A 13,146-nucleotide genomic window follows, 5' to 3' on the forward strand; every position below is an offset into this window, starting at 1 on the left:
TCCATTCCTTGTTGATGTCAACTTGGCGCCGTCCACGTGAATAGAATGGACATCTGCTTTCGTGTTTCCTCTTCCAAGACTTCCAATGCTGCAAAATTATACAAATAATATAAAGAATTTCTCATGCCTAACATATTTAGACAGACATAAATTATTATTAGCTGTTAAGGGATTTGTGTTTATTAAGAGCGTTAATCACCTTATTCCATGGCCTGGACTGCATGTGATATCATTGATGTTAATATTTGAAGACCCATCACCTATCCCCACACAGTCATCTCCTGCAGTCATCAAACTTCCATGTACTCATATGTCTCTATTCACATATAATCTCTGCTATTTAATATTATATTTAAGAATAAAAGAAAAAATCTGAGATCATAATTAATCTATGATATGAAATTTTTTAATTATAATTGTCGCATCCATTTTCTTTTATCAGTTTTTTAACTTGTAATCAAATAAAATCATTGATGTATCATAGAGTGTACTTTGATAATCAAAGAATGTTACTGATGAATCTTGAAATATAATCCAAACTATTTATGGTCCAAAATATTTATCACTAAGACAATTCACCCTTGGAAATTCAAACTGTTTTATTTAAAACAAAATCTGAAAATGAATATATTTGCCACATTCCTCATTCCTTTACCTGTTCCAATAGTGGAATCTTTTATGACTATATTTGTGGATTGGAACGTATCAATTCCATCAGTGTTTGGGCTGCTTTCTGGTGCCTGAATGGTAATACCCACGATCTGGACACTCTCACAATTTGTCAATGTGACATGAAATTGAGGACTGTTTGTCACCTTCAGTCCACTCAGTGCACTCCCTTTCACATCATTGAATTGAATGGCCTTTGGAAAAAAGAAAGTCATATGATATGCATCTATAATTTTAGCGCATGTAAGTATTTTTTTCCCATGCTTTACGGACCTATTTTTATTCATGCTTTATGGAAGATACTCGCTGCTTTCTGTTTTATTCCTGTGTATTGAAAAACTGATGTTGCTTTCTTTATTGTAAGCTAATTAAAAAAATAACTCCGGTTTTACAGGCTTTATTTATTTTTCCTCATTCATCTGCAAATTCTGTTTGAAAATTCAAACTAGAACCTTACTGTGCAGGTTTAGGTAAAATTTTACATATATTAAGGTTCTAGTTTAGGTAGTATTTTACATATATTCTGTATCAGAAACTAGAAACACACAAGAGAAGTTCAGCAGTGTAAATGGTTACTAACCGTTGGTCTACTTTTATGTTTACCCCAGTCAATGTAAATTGTTAAAGATGCTTGATCAACAACCACACATATGTGCTCTTCCAGCTGCTCGGATTTTCTGGGGCAACAATAATTCCATCGACCTAGTAAAATAAAAATTAAAAAAATGTCTTGAGTTACTACCATATTCTCGAATCACTGCACAAAATTACAGAATGAGGATCAAACATAGAATTAATCTAGAGTTTGGTAAACTTTGGAGAAGGATTACTATTCTTACTACAAATACAAATAGCATAGAACTATACAATTTCTCGACAAAATGAGATGTATTAAATCCATTGTTTTTGAATCCTTTAGGGTTATGTTCAAATTTTAGACCTGAAATGTGAAACCAGGCTGACACGGTCCCTGGAAATTTAGATTGTTGACCAGAAAAGTCTTGCCACCTGGCACATTCAAAGTTGCAGACGACGCTTTATAAGCATCATTCCATGCACGAGTAAACGCCTGAAAACCATTAGAATTTTAATAAGACATAAGATTTTGGAGTCCTTAATAATAAGATGTAAACTTTCTGTTACTCAAGATAGAAACTGTTAAAGTGGCAGTAAATAAGATCTTAATGTTAGGAACAAGAGGATAAATGATAAGAGGACCTCAGTATCGTCGTGCTCTCCATCACCCACTGCACCATAATTTTGTACGCCAAAACTTCTTCCATTACTACCCTGAGTAGAAGCCAGAGATATTGTAGAAGCCCTAAGATATCTGTTACTGGATGTGATTAACTGGGCTTCAACTGCCATGATGACCAAATATAAGGCCACCAAGACCAAATTTTTCACATGAAGATTTTGACCTGGTCGAGCCATTGATCTCATTAGAATTAGAGCCTAACTAAGATTCAGTCAAATGTGAATTAGAGAAAGAGACCTAAGGTATGAGTGAAGGAGATGAGTGAGCGTTAAATAATGCCTGTTTATACTATATTAGGAACTATTCTGATTACTACTAAGTTGCTACCTGCAAGGAAAGGGATACTTAGATCTTGGTTTGATTTACATCACAAGTCGTGAGTCTTTGTTAGGTCTACCGTGTGTGGTAACAGCACTCTTTCAGCAAATGAATGGCTTTGGAATGCTTGTTTATTGATCGTCTTAGATTCTCTAAATGCAAACCACGTATCAAATAACAGACTACCCCAGAAATCGAAATGCAAACCCAATTGAACTATACCAGATCATTTGTTTTTTTCTATCGAACAATACCAGATAATTTGATTTTTCCTATTTCAGCTTACCTATCAAATAATGGACTACCACAGAAATCGAAATGGAAGCCAATCGAACAATACCAGATCATTTGATTTTTCCTATTTCAGCTTCCTATCAAATGACAGACTACCACAGAAATCGAAATGCAAACGCAATCGAACAATAGCAATCATTTGATTTTTCCTATTTCTCCGTTCAATATTCTTTTACTTAAAACAGATGTTCAGAACATAAAAGAATATTGAAACAAGTGTCATATAACATTGAGTAATATTGTAATTAAAATATTTGTAGTGATTTTTAATTATTATAATTTTAAATCAATGTTATTTTAAAATTATATTATTTTAATTATATTTATTTAATATTAATTATTTTTACTTTTATTTTATTTTTATGAATAGTATGTGAGTATCTATATTAGATTAAAATTATCAAAAGACATACCTCATTTAAAAAAATTTAGGAAACAAATCTTTGTGCTTACTTGTTTGGTGGAACCATTCATGCGAGATGTCAAACCAGCAACTACTAGCATGGAGCTACTCGTGGCCATTTTTAAACCTAAAATTTTTTGCACTGTTTGTTGTATGACACAAAACAAATGCCAAAAATTAGAAGACAAAGGAAAAAACATAAAACCCTAATAGACTAGCTGTACTTTTACTTCAATAGAATAATATAAATAATTATACTATAAAAAAAATTAATATTATAGGGATGATATATTTTTCTAAAAAATATAATGCTAATTTAATTAAAAATGATAGAGTTATAATTATAACAATTGTCTCCTACACTTGCATAATATTGTAATAAAAATATTTGTTGCAATTCTTAATTAATATAATTTTAAACTATTGTTATTTCAAAATTATATTTTTTAGTTATATTTCTATAATATTAACTACAACTCTCACTTCAATAAAATAATATTAACAATTATAATATAATATAAAAATTATAGTGAAAACATACATTTTTCTTAAGAATATGTTCTTAATTTAATTAGAAAATATATATAATTATAATTTGAATAATAAAATTAATCTTAAAATCAAATTTAATAGTAAAAAATGGCTTTGCAACCAAAATATCGTGGCATCGCCTTGGTATCTCTGCCTTGTTGCTATCGAGACCACTGCTTGGCACTTATATGGGCTCTATGAATCGCTTCTCTATTCTTGCTAACAATCTTCAGGCTGAGGGTCCCATTAAGGCTGCATCATGAACTCATGAACAGGAGGCTTTCTTTGCGAAAACCAAATATGCATTGATAAAAATGGATAGGGCTCCCCCTCCTCCCCGTGTAGGTAAGGATCGAAATTGGTAGAAGGTTAGACGTAGAAAACCCAAGCATTTAGCTAGGCGAGCACTCGGTCAACCAACAGGCCATGCCCAAAATTCTTAGCATTATTTGGAGGGTTTTTTAAAACCTAACCATTATAACAACACCATCAATCGGGATATCATTCCTCCACGGAATTTTTTAGAAAAATTTGCGAAGGGTAAGGAAACCCTGGGTCGTCATTCTATTTAGAATCATGAAAATCTAATGGGTAACAAGCATTTTGAGGTTGACTCATCAAAGAATCCACCAGCCACTAAGATAAGGCTGGTGATTGAAATTGACATTCAAACCCTATCAAAGCATCAAAAGCATTGTAAGGAATGCGTCATCTTTGCCCGATGGGAAGGTTTGGGTATTTCGTCTGAGAAAATTGCTGACTGGTTAACATCATCCTTTAAGGACCAGGTAAGAATCGATTTCCTTCGTGATAATTTCCTTACAATTGAATGTGGCAACCCAGGTTTGAGAAATAGGCTTTTGTTTGGGGATATCTTAAAATACAAGGGTTTTAATTTAGAATGTTGGGCATGGCAGCCCCTTTTTTATCCATCTCGGTTAAATCCTTTCATGGTAAATAGGGAAATATCAATTGAAAATTTACCAGTAGAACTTCGTAATATTGAAATCCAAAAAATGATAGGCAATAAAATTGGGAAATTTGTATGTGTTAAAAAAACCTCTCTTAAATTCTCTAACCAGATTCTTATGGTAACAATGGACATCAACATCAAAAATTTAGAAAACATAATGCTAAAATTCGATAACTTCAGCTTAACCATAGAATTATCCTTTTATGTTGGCCCCATTGGAGATGATTTCCCTAAGATATATTCTCATGTGATGACATATCCTAGGTTAAATCATAAGAATTCTGGCATCTCATTTAAATTCTTGGAAGAAATGGAGGGTCTTACTTTAGAAGGCCTTGAATCTAAAAAGAATCATAAACACCATCCCTCTGATCTTACAGAGGATCAATGCTTTAAAACCCTTCCCAAGGACCCCCTCATCAAGAATTCAAGCTCCCTATCACCCCCATCTCTGGAAACTAGCTTGACACCAATAGATGTCACTGGGATCAGGGATCAAGATTTAGAAGAAGGTGATATTAGTGAGCCTCCTCTTTAGAAGGATCAGCCAAGTTTAGCCAGTAACATAGCCTCTGGATTATACAACAACCCGAGGATGATGAGCCCTCCAGGTCTCAATTAGACGGTAATTTTTTCCCCTCTGAGCAATCATTGGTAAAGGAAAGCTACCCCCCAACTATGGTTATTGACTCTAGGCAGGTTCAACCATCAACTCTAGTTTCAGATAGGTTGGCCAATGAGGGAGCAGAGGATTCTTCCCCACCCTTGAAGAATAATCTGGTGGAGGCAGAAACGAAGAATGAACAAGTAGCTAGGGAGGTCAATATTATCGCCAATTATATTGGGGAAGAAGTAGTTAATGACCTAATGAAACAATTTATGGATGAGGTTTGTGATTCTGAGGACATGGATGGACAGAGGGATCTCCACGTTAAAAATTTAGTGGATAATACTAGAGTCAATTTGGAAATAGAAGAACATTTTGTGGCCTTGGACAATCTGGAAAATGAAAACCCCAACATTCTAGGAATTCATATCTCTGAAGAAAGCAAAGACTCTCCTGATTGTGCCAAGCTCATTAAGAGAAGAGGTAGAAGATCCCTTGCTAAGTTAAGAACCAAGGATGGGTATGCTAGGGGACAACCTAAAATCTCATCTCTTTTTAATGTAGGGGAGGGGGAGTTCCTCCCCACAAAACCATGAAAATCATATCATGGAATGTTAGGGGCTTGAACGCCCCTAACAAACAACGCATCATAAAGTATTGTATATCTGAATCAAAACCAGACATAATTCTAATCCAAGAAACTAAAATGAACTCCTCCAAGATCGACCTTTTCTAAAAGAAATTAAGCTTTAGAAAATTGAAGCATTCCCCGTCCATGGGGGCTTTAGGAGGCTTGGCAATCATTTGGGACCCTAGATTTTCCTTGTTTTCACCATTAGAGATAAAAAAAATTTGGATAGGCAGAGAAGTAGTATGCTATAACAACAAGTTAAGATTTAATCTGATCAATGTTTATGGTCCTATCCAAAATAGGGACAAAGCCCTAGTTTCATTGGAACTTGAGGCCTTCCTTGGTAATCACCCGAACAAGGTATGTATCATTGGTGGAGATTTCAATGCCATCACTAAGGCTGAAGACAAAAGGGAAGATAGTATCAAGCTACCCCCAGTGGCTTTGGACTTCAATAACTGGATCAATAGGAACTCTCTACTGGAAATTCACAGCAGAGAACACCTTTACATGGAATAATAGAAGGAAAGGTTTCTGCAACATTGTGGAAAAACTTGATAGGTTTTTTATCCATGGAGGGCTTTCAGAGCTCAATTACACCATGGAAGAAGAGATCTACCTTTATCTAGCTCTTACCACTTCCCACTTCAACTTAAAATCTTGACAGATCACTCTCCTAGAAACTGCCCTGTCAAATTTGAAAGCATGTGGTTCAAGAATGACAACATCATCAACCTAATTGAACATTGGTGGAGTGATTCAATCTTCATAGGCTTGAAAATGTTTATTGTGGCAAACAAGCTGAAGTTTATTAAAAGGAAGCTCTTGGAGTGGAATAGGGAGAACTTTGGTAACATCTTTGACAAGAAACTCTTAATAGAAAAGGATCTTACGAATGTTAATAAGGATGTTCTAGAGAGGCGGATGAATGAACATCTCTTCCTTAAGGAAAAATCATTACTATCAAAGTATGAAAAGATTCTGCCAAAAGAAGAGATCTTCTGGAGACAAAAATCCAGGGAATCTTGGCTAAAAGATGGGGATCGCAACACCAAGTTCTTCCACAATAGCACCAAGTAGAGGAGATGGGTTAATTAGATCTCCAACATTAAGAATAGACAGGGAGACAACCTGGCAGACCTGGCCGATGTTGCCTCAGAAGCTATTAGGTTCTTTAAAGGTGTCCTAAACAAAACTGATGGTTTCAATCTTAAGGGCCAACTTAATATTATTAACAATCTTCCAAAACTCATTAATGAAGAACACAATAAATGCTTGCTTAAGAAATTCTCTGAGGACGAGGTTAAATCTGCCCTCATGAAGATGAATCTAGATAAAGCTCCGGGCCCAGATGGCTTCCCAACTAGCTTCTTCAAAAATGTTGGGATTTTATGGGGCTGGAGATCACAGAGGCCTTAGAGGGTGTCAGAAACTTAGGGAAGATTCTCAAGGAGATCAACAATACCTTCCTAGTTATGATTCCAAAAGGAGAGAAACTAGACAACTTCAATGGTTTTAGGCCCATAGTCTTGTGTAACACCCTTTATAAACTCCTTACCCAAACCTTAGCAGCTAGACTTCAGAAACTTCTCCCTCTCATCATTATCGAAGAACAAATAGGCTTTGTAGCTGACAGATCAATCTTTGATGGGTTAATAATTGCCCAAGAAGCTATCCACTCGGTCCAGCTTAATAATGCTCCAAACATGCTTGTCAAATTATATATCAGCAAAGCCTATGAGAAAGTTGACTGGCGCTTTTTATGTAAATTCTTGGAAGCATTTGGCTTCTCCAAATCTTGGATCAACCTTATTTTTGAATGTATGTCCACTCCTAAATTTTTTGTCTTGATCAATGGCAATCCTGAAGGTTTCTTTAGCAGATCGAGAGGGCTTAGGAAGGGGGACCCTATGTCTCCTTTCCTCTTCATTATTATGGCAAAGGCCCTAGGGAGATCTATCTCAAAGGCAAAAGAGGAGGCTAGGATCCAAGGTATTCCTATTACCAGTGGCCTTCCTGCCATTACCCACTAGCAATTTGTTGATGATACAATGTTTTTTGGGCATGGCAACATTAGGGAAGCAAGAGCCCTCAAAAGTATCCTCAAAGCCTATATGTTAGCATCGGGTCAAGAGGTTAATTTGGAGAAGTTGACAATATTTATGTTCAACATTGACCCCTCATCTGGGGAAAAGATCTATAAAATCTTGGAGGTAAAGCCGGGTCTCCTCCCTTGCAAATATCTAGGCATTCCCATAGATAAAGGTAGTAGGTCATCAAAACTATGGGACCACCAGGTAGATAAAATCAAATCGAGGATTAACACATGGAAAAGAAGATGGTTGTCCTCTGCAGGTAGGGTAACCTTGGTTAAATCGGTCTTGGCAGCCATGCCCATTTACCTGCTTTCCTATCAAAATTTATCATCCAAAAAATAGGATGAACTAAACAAACACCTTAGGACGTTCTTCTGGAAAGGTGCCAATGAAGATAGGAAATTATCACTCCTATCTTGGGACAAGATATGCAGACCAAAAGAAGAAGGAGGTGTTGGCATTAAAAATCTTCATGACCAAAGCAGAGCCCTTGGGGCCAAGTTAGTTTGGAGAATGTTCAGACATCCCCTCTTGAAGTGGGCAAGGTTATTGCACCATAAATACCTCAATGGAGGTAACCCTATCCAAATTTTTAGAGAAAACAATCCACCCAGAGGATCTCGCATATGGAAATTTATGTTGGATTGCAGAAGTATTATTTTAGAAAAACTCACTTGGAACCTTGGTTCCGGGGATGAAGCCCTTTTCTAGTCTGACTCGTGGGGAGGGTATAAGGCTATAGAGAAAATTCATGACTTTGGGGCTTCTTGAGATCTCCATGAATCACATAGAGATACCTTGTTAAGGAACTACATCTCCCCCTCAGTGGAAGGGGCGGGGTGGTAGTGGATAGACAGAGAAAATGAGGATATCCCTGCAGGGGATATTTGTAAACTCATGGCAATTCTTAGAACAAGAAACATCTCCTTTGGCCTAAATAAGAATAGGCTTGTATGGGATGGCTCCTTGAGTGGGGAATATAATTCTAAGGATGGGTACTCTCATATCACCAAAGCCCACCTTAGACCCATGACAGAGCTTCCTCTGAAACTTTGTTGGGATAGGTACCTACCCAAGGCTGGAGTCTTCTCTTGGCTTTCTCTCAAGAACAAACTCTTGACAGCTAATAAATTTAGGAGGATGGGGTATGAGGGACCTAGTAGATGCCCTCTATGTGAGATGAATGAAGAAGATACCAATCATCTTCTCCTCAATTGTACATATGCAAACCAATGTTGGGTCTGGTTCACCAAGAAACTTGGTTGGTCCTCTGCCTTCCCCCAGTCCATCTTAGGGATTCTTAGAGCTTGGCCTAACCTTATATGAGGTAGTACTTTTGAAGGGTTATGGATCTCTCTTCCATCTACCATAATGTGGGAGTTGTGGAAGGAGATAAATAAACGTCTTTTCAAAAATGAAAAACTAGAGGTGCACTGGGTTATCAATAACATTGAGGCTGCTATCATTGAACTCATAAACTGTCGGATCTTCTCGGGTATGAAGAAGAATGCCACTATAGCCTATTGGGATGAAAAGATGAAAGGTCTTTGGGTGGGTCTATCTATCCCACCCTTTGTGGGGGATGGCCCTGAGGGAATTCTTAGGAGAAGAGCTGATTGCAAATGGCATCCTCTAGGCATGGGATGGCTTAAGTTAAATTTTGATGGGGTGTCCCAGGGCAATCCAAGAGTGGCAGGCATAGGATGCTCTGTCCACAATTGGGAAGGCAAAGAAATAGCCATCCGAGCATCCCCTGTAGGCATCAAATCGAAGAACTGGGTGGAATTGATGGCCCTGGTGGAAGGCCTGCATCTTTGTAGGAAATTAGGAGTGAGGTATTTGGATATTGAGGGGGACTCTGCTATAATTGTCAATGCTCTTAGAAAAGGCAGTATGTCCAATTGGTGACTCAACACCCTACTGTCTTGAGCCATTGATTTATGTCAAGGGTTTGAGAGGTTAAAGGTCAATCATATCTATAGGAAAGGTAATAAAAGAGCGAACGAGTTAGCTAACATGGGAGTGGATGGCATCCATCTCCTCCCAGACTTCATCTGAAGCTCTTCATTCACAAATATATGCTCATTCCTACCCTGACAATATTCCAATTCCATTATATATATATATATACACACCTATATATATAGATACACACCAATCTGGCATCATATATAATTTATGCAAACTGTCAAGCATATATCCTATATTGATTCATCAACAATGAAAAATGTGTAAGTTTTAAGACTAGTAGGAGGCAATAGCATACAGGAATAGGCATATGTATATAAACATGCATGCATACTTCGCCACATCTGAAATATGTAGACGTGGATATATAGGTATTTAAGACTAGTAGGAGGCAATAGCATAAAAGAATAGGCATATGTATATAAACATGCATGCATACTTCGCCACATTTGAAATATGCAGACATGGATATATAGGTATTACTATTCATATATACATTGCTTTCTATTAGGATTAAAATTTACCTAGCCATTAAAATTCTGCTATTTTCTTCTATTTCCCATCTAAATTTAATAAACCACAGCTGTTAGGAGGAACATGTCTTGTCGGACGGCATGCGTCAACATCTCTTCGTCGATCAGTACCATAATAATGACACCCTAGTAATTTTGAGGTGACGCTCCCTCAGTGATTCAAAAGCTTGAGTACCCTTAGCTTAAAGGCTAAGGCGGTTGTAATTATGTCTTAGATCTTTGGAGATTGCATCCTTTGCATCATGACCCTCCGATCTTGATCCTAACCTGCTTGACGCTCCTCTCTTCGACTAGACTAGCTACCCTTTATGAAGCATTAATTAGCCATCTCTATTTAGGTTGCTAAGATAGGTGCCTTGATTATTTCTCATTTAGCTTGATGGATACACCTCTTAGGATTCTAGTGCTGAAATGATAGATGGCCTTTGTTGGAGAGATCAAAGAGGAGAGAATGAAAGGCATTCTGACTCAATAGAATCCGTTGATTACTAGGGTTGTGATGAAAACTCTAGGGAAAGACTTTATCATGAATGAAGACCAAACTAGAGTGAACCTTGACATTGCTGCAATGTTCCTTGCTATCGCCATGCATTTAGAGAAAGATAGAGAAATAGTGGTGAATTTGTGTAAAAAGGTCTTCAAAAAAGATGTCTTGGGTGAATTAGAAAAGGTGGTGGTCAACATTGATGAGGAGCTTAAGGCTCCCAAGCCCTGGGACTACGATGTTCTTATCAGAAAGAATAAACCAGTGGCCCGTTTTCCCATCTTGGTTATTGAGGATCTCACTGCCTTTGAAGCTTATAGTCCTATCATAAGTAGAAACTTCCTCTTCCTCTCATGCATTCTCAAGGTCAAAAAACCCCCTAGGGAGAAATGGTTGATTAACTACCTTGAAGCTAAAAATATCACGGTCATCTCGGACCATGTGCTAATTGCCCCCTCTCCTACAGACCTCTCAACAGCAATGCCAGAGACTTTCAGCTCCAGGAACCCCCACAAGCAAGGAAGGAAAGGTTAAGGTTCCTCCTGAATGGAAAGCCCCCTGGTTTTTGGCACTTCGGGTCTCTTGGGTTGTGATAAATGTTTAAATGGCCCACTAATGGGGGTTTGCCTCTGATGTTTCTTTTGTCCCCATTGACCTATCTATGATTTTGCTTTCTTACATACTATACTTGTTAAATAGACCTCTAGTTGTTTTTTATTAATATTTTTGATATCTAGTTATGTTCACTAGTTTTTTTTTGTTGGGTTTAGTTATTCTTTGCTCATTCCATTGTCTATCTAACTTTTTCAAGAAATATAGGCCCAACATGTCATTCATAAATATATAGAGAGAGATAAATATATATACAATATAAACTCAACTATCTTTCAGAATAAGTTTAACTATATGCAATTTTTAGCATAGTCAATTTGGTGTCCTTTCAGAAGTTTTCATAATCCCTTGAGCATTATCGTATTAGAAGTCACTCATTATAGGCAATTGTGAGCCTTTTGACAGGAAAGTTTCTATGTATTCGAGTATTTTTAAAATCTATGATGAATAGCAGGTTGTCATGCTCTATTTAGAATTGATTCCGGAAGGGCTATTTTTTTTTGGTTGAATACTTAAGTTTTCTCCAAAAATTTACTTCGGTGGTTTTGGTACTAGTCGGGCATTATGGCTATAGAATATCTTTGTTGGCTAACAACTTTTGAGATATTATGATATTATAGGTTGGAAAACTTGGCAAGTATGACCCGCTGTGAGAACTAGTTTGTATTTCTTGTGAAGTTGGAATTCTATGTTTTATTCTAACATCGACCTGGGTTGAAAGGTGTTATGAGGTTCTTGTGCAGTTTAGGGGTTTGGTCAGATCCATTGATGCATTTCAGGTAAAGATTGGGCTGCCATTCAAGATCGAGGAGGTCTCTTGCAGAAAATGGGCCTCTTGCAGCTCATTCGAAATTGTGTTGTTTCTATAAGAACTCTCTTGTAGACCTTCCGGGACATATGGTCCAGAGATTCTAGCATCATCTCATTTATTGTAATCTATCTCTACTATTTTTATGATCCATTAATGGATCTGGGCTAGACCAGAGGTTTTCTTTCCTCCATTCTTTCCTACCGGTGCCCACACTGAATGGAGGTTTAATTGTAATTATTTTATTAATAAAATTTCTTTGGCTTCGGCCTTTTATCGATCAAAAATAAAATTTAATAATAAAATTAATCTTAAACTTAATTATTAAAAATTAATTTTAGATTACATATTATTAGTACTTGTTGTAGGCAATACTATTCCATTCAGTGAAGTTGCTTTATTCAATTAGTTTGCACCAATCAAAAGTGATTATTATTTTTTCTTAAACAAAAAACTTGGTTTTTGTAAAGTTAAGATTTATATTTTTAAATTTAAGATATTATAAAAACTATTTATATACATTATGATTTATTTAAAAAATTTGGTGTTATAGGAGATATTTTTTAGGGATGATAGATTTTTTAGGTTTTTTTTCAGATTTCTTTATATTTTAAAAACTAAAATGTCTATTTTAAATAGTTTTTTATTTTTTATCATCCATAATATTGTAAATAATTTTTTTTTTAAATAAACATATAAATTTTAATAATTATTTTTTATCTCAAAATATAGATAATAAAATGAATTATAAGGATTTCATTTAGTTTAAATGAAATTATATTAAAAATTAAATACAAATATTTCTATTTAAAAATAAACCTAATTATTATATGCATTTTAAAAAAAGAAACCTAACACATCTAGTTATAGGGATCCAAACATGAGTTAAAAAAGAAATATGGAGATAATAAGATATAGATAGAGAGGGAGAGGAAGAGATGGGAAGATAGAGAAAAAGGGA

The 13,146-nt window shown here is 36.0% G+C and overlaps 1 pseudogene; it reads right to left on the minus strand.

The window, feature by feature from the left end:
• On the minus strand, positions 1–2,112 carry LOC131070521 (polygalacturonase-like; annotated as a pseudogene).
• Between the last annotated feature and the right edge of the window lie 11,034 nt (positions 2,113–13,146).

The sequence above is a fragment of the Cryptomeria japonica genome, chromosome 3 (genome assembly GCF_030272615.1).
Source record: "Cryptomeria japonica chromosome 3, Sugi_1.0, whole genome shotgun sequence".
In the NCBI taxonomy this organism is placed as follows: domain Eukaryota; kingdom Viridiplantae; phylum Streptophyta; class Pinopsida; order Cupressales; family Cupressaceae; genus Cryptomeria; species Cryptomeria japonica.